The sequence below is a fragment of the Falco rusticolus genome, chromosome 7 (genome assembly GCF_015220075.1).
Source record: "Falco rusticolus isolate bFalRus1 chromosome 7, bFalRus1.pri, whole genome shotgun sequence".
In the NCBI taxonomy this organism is placed as follows: domain Eukaryota; kingdom Metazoa; phylum Chordata; class Aves; order Falconiformes; family Falconidae; genus Falco; species Falco rusticolus.
The window spans coordinates 10,544,964-10,554,108 of NC_051193.1; positions in this window are offsets into that span (position 1 = coordinate 10,544,964).

Here is a 9,145-nt window from a genome sequence, read left to right on the forward strand (position 1 = left end):
CCCTATGCATTCTCTGCTCTGGCTCTCTCATTTCAATTGCAACTTCTCTGGATCTGGAGCTGCTTCAATTTTTTGTCCTATCGAGTGCTAAAAGCAACTTCAGTGCAAAGCAAGTAATTAAGAGCAATAATTATGCAGATGTCCTCAGAGTGGGGCCATCCCCTGTTCTGCTGCAATTTTTAATAATTTTAAGTTGAAAAAGCTTGTATGATCCTTGAACCCATCTACAGCTTTAAAGTACAAGATGGGATGCTTTAGAAGACCCTGGTGATAAATTGTTCCCATGAATGATGAGAAATGTTTAAATCAATAAAACGTTTGTTTAGATGCCCATATGGAGGAAAGATACAGTCTGTTGCTCTTCATATTGGATTGATCCCACTGTGTTGAATTACAGCTGGCTACAGCCCTTCATCGTTTACTGCACAGCTTGACAAGCATGTAAAATATTCACACTGAGCACAAAAATTTCGAGTGTCTGATCTCTGCATTGTCCTTGTCACTTCCTCCCAGCCAGGGCCAAATTAAAGGCTGCTTAATATGGGGGGCAGCTTGCTGCAGCTCTCCCACAAGCCTTTAGCCACGTTCCCAATATCCTCTCGGATGGCCGGGGGGAGCGAGCAGCTGGGGAGCAGATGCAGGCAGCCTTCCACACGTCTGCCTATAGCCCTAGCAATTAAGGTTTATCAGCTGCTCTGGGCTGTTGATCATAAACACATAAATATAAATGTAACGTGGACTTAAAGGAGTAGCTGCTGTTGGAAGGTGCCTGGTCTGTGCTCTTGAGAGGGTCCCAGCAGCAATGGTGGGTGGTGGAACGAGCAGCCGAGGCACTAAAAGGGGAGCTGGGAGCTCTGGGGGCTGTCCCCATCCCCACCCAGGCTGGGTGATGCTGACCATGGCGCTCGTCTGCCCGTGCCTCTCATTGAAACACGGAGCGGTGTGGGATGTTCCCAGTGGGGATGGCAGGAAGAAGCCAGGAAGGTCAGCAGCAGCGCTCTTGAAGCTATCTGAAATTCAGTGGCTGAAGGACTCGTGATTCAGAGTTATGATTCTGGGTGGAAATGGATCTTGAAACTGAAGATGTGTATGGGAAAGCACACGCCACTGCTCTGTGAGTCCCTGTGTGGGCCTGTCACTCCTGCCCGCAGGCAGCACCGGCAGAAACATGGCGTGAGGCTGGGAGGTCCTTCAAGGGGAAAGGCAGCTCCCGAGAGCCCCATCACTCAGAGGTGTGCTGGTGGAAGGAGGGCAGCCCTTGTACTCCGCTCCACTTGGGTCTCCCCCCTTGGCAAGGATGGGGAGGGGGAGCGTTAGGGAAGAAGCTGGGCTGCCACCTGTAGTCCTGCCTTGCAGTGTGGTGCCTGATCCTAGGCTGGCCGCAAGGCTGGGAGGAGAGCTCAGACTGGGCACAGACATCAGGAAAGCTGCACAGAAAAAGACCCGACTGCTCAGCCTCATAAGGCATCACATCACAGGTTTACTTCAGATAACTATTCAGGAACTTGGACCAAGCTTCGTCAAACCCCTCCTCAGACGCAGTTTGGATGTGCCAAACCAGCCCTGTCAGTTTCGGGGTTCCAATGAGTGCTGTCACGCATCCTGCAAAATCACTTCTTCCTTTTCCAGCTCTTGCTTTTCCCTTGGGAAAGAGGCACCTGTGCCCTGCAAAGCCTGGCCATTGCTGCAGGCAGCCCCATCAGGGCAGGGAGAAAAACGGCAAAAAGAAGCAAACCTGACATCCTGATCAGAGCCGGTAGAGGCCACTGCTGTATGCTTTAAAAATAACTCCAGGGCTAAGGTCTCTGGTGTGGTCTTCGCTCCGGAGCATGCTCCTCTCTCCAGCATGTTTTTCTCTCTTCTCCGTGGTTCTTCTCATGTCTTGGCTCCAGGATCCCCAGGCGTGTTGCAAAGCGTTGGGTCAGAGCCACGCTTTCTGCGCTCTGCAAAGGGGGGATGCAAGCGGCTGCGTCCCTCCCTTCCTCGCCTCCAAACTCACCATCGTCACCAGACCAGCCGTCAGTAAGCCGTGCTGGTAAACGCAGGCCCCAAGGGGCTACTGCACTCCAACCCAGATATCTTTAAGACTATGTGATATAAAGAGTTTTTATAAGAAGGCAAGCAAAATGAAGTCTGGAGTCTCTCAGACACCGTAACCTCAAAAATGTGGCTACCTTGCACCAGGGCATGGTCTGCTCTCCTGCCCCAAACACGCTGCCCTCCCTGCAGCCCGTGGCACCTGCCCTTCCAGCTGGGATAATGTTGCTTTGAGCTGACCCTTGTCAAAGCTTTTAACCTTCTGTGTGTTTACTAAGATGATATAAAAAAGATACGAAGTGGACTGGGCATTGAAATACATAAAAATATCGCTTCCCTGCTGCAGTTTCACAGCTCAGGTCCGTTCATATGCATCCAGTGATGGAGCAATATGTGAGGTGCCTCTGATGTTTTAAATGGCTTGGATCTGTGAAAACGAAGCCGAGCTGTGCCTTTAGTGAAATAATCAGAGAGGTGACTATGAATGCCGGTTGCTACTCTTAAAAAAGGCACCAATGTGGAAAAATAAGTAGGGCACCATCAGTATTCTTTTTAAAATAACTGAATTTCTTTAAAAAGCTTTCAATGTATTTTAGAATAGCTCAAAATGTGTTGGTTTTTTTTAAGAGACAGAGGGCCTTTTTCATTAGAAAATGAAAGAGGGTGTTAATTTTTCAGCAATATGGCATTTTTTCAATATCTGCCTTTTAGATTTATGAAGACAAACTTGCTCTTTGGCCTGTGTTTTATCATCTTATTACTCCCAGTACCAGGGGGAACAGAGTGCTTACAGTGAACTGGGATGGAGATGGTGTGCCCCAGTCTGTCTCGGTCATAATGAAAGTTGGCTGAAGGCATTCGGCTTGTTCCAGCTGCTGTTACACCTCTTCCTGCTCTCCAAGTGGAAATGCAGTCATCAGAGGGTGTGTATGTGCGGGGAAGATGCCTTCCCCACGGGCCCTCTGGGATTCAGGCACCGAATCAGCAGTATTGCCTAATGAATTTGCTGCTAGATGTGGATGAAAATTCAGTCCAGCTCAGAGTGTTCTCAATTTTGCCATCAACCTTGCAGGACACTTAGGGCCAGAACAGACATGAGGCTGAGGTTTACTACTTTCTGTCTCAGTTTACCCATCTGTTCCGCAATGCTGGCTTCTTTGATTAGCTATTCTAGCAGTTCTGAATGTAAGCGTTAATTAATCGCTATTATTAATATATGGGTGGGTCACTGTTCATTTCCCATCTACGTCCCTGCATAATCTCATGCCCAGTTCAAGAACTGAAAGCATGACTTCACAGCCCACTGGCAAGGTGGTGCCAAGCCCAGAAGCTAATTGCCCCCGGTTATCACTTTCCTTTCCATCCCTAAATAGAAAGAACACGTGCAGCAGCGTGAGTATTTTCTTCTCAGTTGTTTCACATAAGCAGCTCATTTCTGCAAGAGATCAGTAGCTCGCTTATCGACAGCCTGTTGTGCTGCAAATAAAAAGTCGGGTCCTTCAGTCCCCTACCACAGAAAATTCAGCCCAGAGGGGACTATCGATGCTTTTATTCCTTGGGAATACTTGTAGGTTTGCAGTCACTCCTTTTCCAGCTTGAACCAGGGAGCAGCATGGGTGTACTGGGTGAAGAACTAATGTTAATCAACTGATGCTACACCATCAGTGCTGGCACCCGGATAATTTACGCAATTTAAAAATGTTACTTCTAACCCATAAAACTGATCTTAATATGTGTCTGGCTGTTGCTCCTTTTGCAGTGGAGCACCAGAGGTGACAGTCATTCTGCCCCTGCAGCCTCAGCCGGAGGGTGTACCTTCTCATAACAGGTTTTTTTCCCTGAGGATACCTGTGAACAGCTCTGCTGAAAGCGCAGCACAAATGTAAGGTGCAAGCCTGGTTTAGAGACTGTCTAGAACAAGTAGCAAGGCAAGGCGAGACGGTGGCTGGTTGGATGGGAGTCCAGGGTCAAGAAGTAATTGATAGGAAAGACACTGGACTCCTTACAAGAGCGGGAGCAAAAGAAATCAACAGCAGCAAGATCTGCTCTAAAAGCTTTAGGAAGCAGTGCTTTAGGAGGTAGCAAATTCCCTGGGGACTAATAATACTTCCTGCTACCCTATTTTTTAATTCATTGTACTTGTTTCAAGCATTGAGCTAAGCAGCTGATGCTGAGTTGCGGCAGAATTTGCACAGGGAAGGCATGTGGTGTGCACGTGCACAGAGGTAATGGCTTTACCGTGACCAGCCCTGAGGGGCTCAGAGCCAAGCAAGAGCTGAACAAGGGTTGCAAAGCAAATAAAGTGGTGCTGTTCTCCATCTAGTGAGTGTGGATCACATGCAAATGGCTACACGGCTTTTAGAGAAAAGGGTTTCAGGCAGGAGAGTGTGAGGTGTGAGGTGTTAGATCACAGAAATCTCTGAGGGAAAAAAACCAAACAAACAAGCAAAAAAAGATGGCTATTTCATTGCTTGAGATACTGAAAGTTCAACTGATAAAACACTACAAATGGATTTCAGGAAACTAACTGAACTAGCAGAAGTAGTGTGAGGGTGTGGGGAAGCCGTATACATGACCTAATAGATGTTAACTTCTGTGATCCTACAAAGCCATAGTAACGAGACACATCATGTGTATTTTCCCTGCCAAACATAACCAGGTCCCTTCTTCATTCAGTCTTTCAGCACAAACTCCAGCCTGCCGTATTACACAAGCCATACTCAACGATAAAATGTTGAAAACAACCAACACCCTTTATAGATGAGGGAAAGTGATTAGTCTAACCTTCATTCTCACTTTTATAATAATCATCACAGTGCTTTGTTCCAATGGACAGCAAAGCAGTATTGCACAAACATCCAAACCCTCCATAGTCCTTTAAGTTTCTGGAGCTGTCTCCTGTCCTCTCCTTTAGACTTAGGATAAATTACATCAGGGTGGGTAGTTAGATGTTTGCTAGGAAAAATTCTCAGAGGCTTTTAGGGCATTGGATTTCCAGGTTCTTGCTGCCTGCGCTAGAAGAGATGGGTGTTGAAAGCAGCGTGCTGAGAGGTCTGAGGCGCATGGAGCACCATGGGCTCTTCTCCAGACACGCAGTCGGTGCAGGTTGCGGGGGGTAGCTGAGAGGATGCTGTGGCCGTAGCGGAGAAGAGGGGACTGCCGTGATTCATCTGAAGGTAATGAGAGATGAAAAAAATTGCTGCCATGCAGAGACTGTAGATATCAGCTGAGGCCCAGATATTTAGAAGGGATTGCTCTTCCATCATTAGCAGTCACATCTTGTACAATTAAATTCTGTGTAAGGATAAACGGCTCAATATCTAAACAATTATTTGCAGAAGTAATTATCAGGTGGCGTATAGAGTCAAAGTAAATGAGCAGGCAAATTCTGCCCATGAATTCTCAGCTATAAAACTGTTCTTAAAGTACAGATTATTTCAAAGTAGCCTTACATATGCGCAGCAAGATGTCTTCAGGCACAGCTGTAAACTCCTGACCCAAAACTATTTCTTTACCCAGGGGCTTCAGCATAAGCTGCAATGTCCGCTTTATTCTTCTGATTGCCACAGCAGCTGAGAGAATATCTCAGTTCCTCTTTTCATTTTAAAGATGCTTGAAAAAGGAATTGAATGTGATTACAGGAGTAACCTGATGTGGCCGTACAATGGCACAGAGGGATGAGCCTCCTGGTTTGACTTTCAGAATCAGATACATAGTGTGGCAGGAGTGTCTGTGGTTTTAGTAATTACACAGACGTAAAGGAGCTACAAATAGTTTTATTGATATTTGGATTAGTGTGTAAATCAGACTCATGATAGAGGGAGAGACCTGTCTGTTTGTGTACATGCAGGCTTTCAACAGCATTTCATGAGCCAATCAAATAAACAGTTCCCAGTTTGTAAAGAGTGTAATTTCACTATCTTCAATGAGAAACAGCAATGTTAACACCATCCCAAGGTGCCTAATGCTTTGCAGGACAAAGTTTGCTGCAGGCACCTTTATTCCCAACTTGGTGGGAATAAATGGGGGACAGTTTCAGGGATGTCAACTTGATTCTCTCACCATGTAACACTAAACCCTTGGCTGTGGTTTAGGGTTGAACATATACATGCACCAACGCTCTTGGCTTCTGACAAACATGACAAAATGGATGCCAACATTTGGAAACACACCGCAAAAGAGAGAGAATGAAAATCAAAGCAAAGGATTCTGAAGGGCATAGTCATGGAAGAGAAACACCACCAAATCCTGCGTCCATCTGTGTAACATCAAGGGGATTTTTATATTTGAGACTTTTATTATGTAAGGCATTTAATCTCCTGTTCTGTCAAGTGATCTTGCTCGATGAGGTGCCTCTCAACTTTCCAGTCTGTTACTGTAAGCACATAAGTTACTCTGCTCTCGGCTAACCCATGCAGACAGTGGGAGGAGGGAGAAGTTAATAAAAAAGGAAATACAGATTTAGCTGAAGTTCTCAGATGACACGGCTATTTAATCAGTCACAAACAAATTCTCTGGGCTCTCAGGTTACCCAAGAGAGCTGCTGCCACAGCCCCTGCCCGCCTCGCTACGGGGCAGGTACGCAATAATGTACTGAACCAGCTTCACTGAGAGCAAGCTCAAGTGTGTCTAAGGATGGTCTAACTGCTCTGTGTTGGCAAAAAAATAAAAAAGTTATGAAGACAAAGACCTCATTAGTTGAAGTCATCTGCCAACTGTAATGACATCCTGGACACCTGTCCACACAGAGCTGCAGGGACGGAGGGGGCTGTTTGATTCTAATCTCTTTCTTGCCAGTCCGGTCAGTTCTGTCTCTGTTTGATCTATCAGAGGTTTAAATGGCCAGTGCGATGGGCTGCTCTGCAGCCTGCAAGGCTGGAGATAAGTCTGCAGAAATACCCAGCTGACCTTGGAATGAGCTTTGCTTGGATTTGCTTACAGGTGGTGATCAAAAATACTGTATGACGGCTGCTGGATGTGAAATAGATCCCTTCCACACAAAAGCACATCAGTGTGTGTTGCAAAACACAACTTACCCAGCCTAGGATGCCAGAGATGCCGTATTCCATTCTTGACACAGTCGATGTAATGGACTTCCTAGCCCAGGCTGCTAAGAAATGGCTGAGAAGCAGACTAGCGTTACAGGAGCGAGAGGAGACCCTGACAAGCCAGAGTGGCAGCCCGGCGGGGTGTCCATCTCACAGCATGTCCCACATCCCTGCTGCTGCAAATAGCCAGCTGAGCCCAGGCTGCCCCTGGCAGCCAGAGCTAATGCAGCCAAAGGGGATGGGAGAAGTGATGCTGTTAGAGTGGCTCTCCTGGTCTGGGGAATGTGGAGCGAAGGGAGTCCGTGAGCCTGGTCTCTCCTCAAGAACGTCCTTTGGCAGTGGGGGCAACCACCCCACCGAAGCCATGTGTTGTTCTTATATATTCAGAACTAACTTTTCAGAGGAAGGGCAGAGGGAAGCAGTGTGATAATAGAAGTCGATGACCAGTGGTACCTCATGTGTCACGACATTACGCTTGCTATGCTGGATCATATACTTCATCACTGCATGCGTGCACAGCACCCAGCGAATGTCCAAGTCCCCACTGTCCCTCCTGGCACTAGGATTCGTGGCAACGTATCTGTGGTTTCCTAGGACCCACAGGACATTGGTTTGCGGGGCATGGTGAAGCAGCTTTCTTTTTCCCCTCTGGAGAACTGAAGTTATATTAATCCACTGCCACAAGAGATCTGCACTTGTTAACAGGCCAACTGTTCATGCTGCTGAGCAGAGATGTTCAATGGCCTTTTGTACTTTTTTGTAGTTCGGAAGTGTGTTAAGCTGAGGAAAAGCACGGAGCGTTTTTGCTGACCCCTGTGCCCACCAGCAATTCTGGTGCAGAAGTACTAGGACCATCTGGTGGGTGTACATCACCTTGTGGAGCTGAGCTGACTGGCATCAGCTACAGGACTTGTGTATGAGAAAATGGGGCTTCATGACACGAGAAGAGGAACTTGCTGGCTTTCTAGCACTGAAAATCTCAATAAAGGGAGTCTACTCCGTTCTCAAGATATGAAGCCAACTACCACAGTCTGCTGCAGGTACATGTTGTAACACACAGGTGTTGGCAACACAGCTGGTGGGTGGCTGATGATGGAAATTCAGAGCAGTTTTTAAAGCAGCTCATATTCAGCCCATAGGTTCTGTGAATATGCCTGAAGCCCATGGTCCGAGATGTGAGTTCTCAAGCTGCACCTGGATCTCTGTAAAACACACATGCTCCCTGTTCGCCTTTCCGAGCAAGGCGTCCCTTTTGTACTTCTTTTTCCTTTTGGCAGGTTCATGAACATCAATAGGAAAAATCTGGGCAGGTATTTAACGCAAGGATATGAAAGGGAGACGGTCTTTACATGTTTAGATAAGCTGGAAATACCAGCCATCACTTATGGGCTGGCTATTGGTTCCCAACACCTGGAGGACTCTCCCCTCTCACATTCTGTAGCCTGGGAGGTCTCATCCAGCCCATGTACACTTACAGCGAAAACCTGAGTAGCAGGAGTCAGAGATGGAGAACTCATGTCCTAGGCAGAGAAAATGATACCCTTGCAAATCTGTACTATACATACAGGTTTGGCCTGTTTCATCCTTTGTAATATTTGCAAGATTTAAGTAAATATTTCTAAGTGACCTAGATGTTGACAGTTTCTCTTACTGTCTCACACAAAAAGCAAATACACCCATCAGCTCTGGCATTGGTTCAAGAGAAGCCAGGGATGCCATATGCGTTCACATCCTGGCCACACGTGGTGATGGCAATAAATAATTGTTTGCAAATGCATGTGTTGCTTTCTTGATTAGTTGCTTTACTGTGGGATGTGCTGTATTGATTAATTTTAATCTACTTTGTATGTTATTTAGATCTGAAATTGAGCAGAGCGCAGGGGATGGGGAAACTGCTCTAATTTTTAGGGAGTATACTGTATTTGATTAATTTTATAGCCTGCATTGACCAAAAGCTTTTATCCTGGTCTGCTATCAATTTAACTCTCTGTGTTTGTCATTTTTTACTCCTGGGGTCCCACATAATTCAGTTTAATAAATTGATATGATGGATGTTTTCT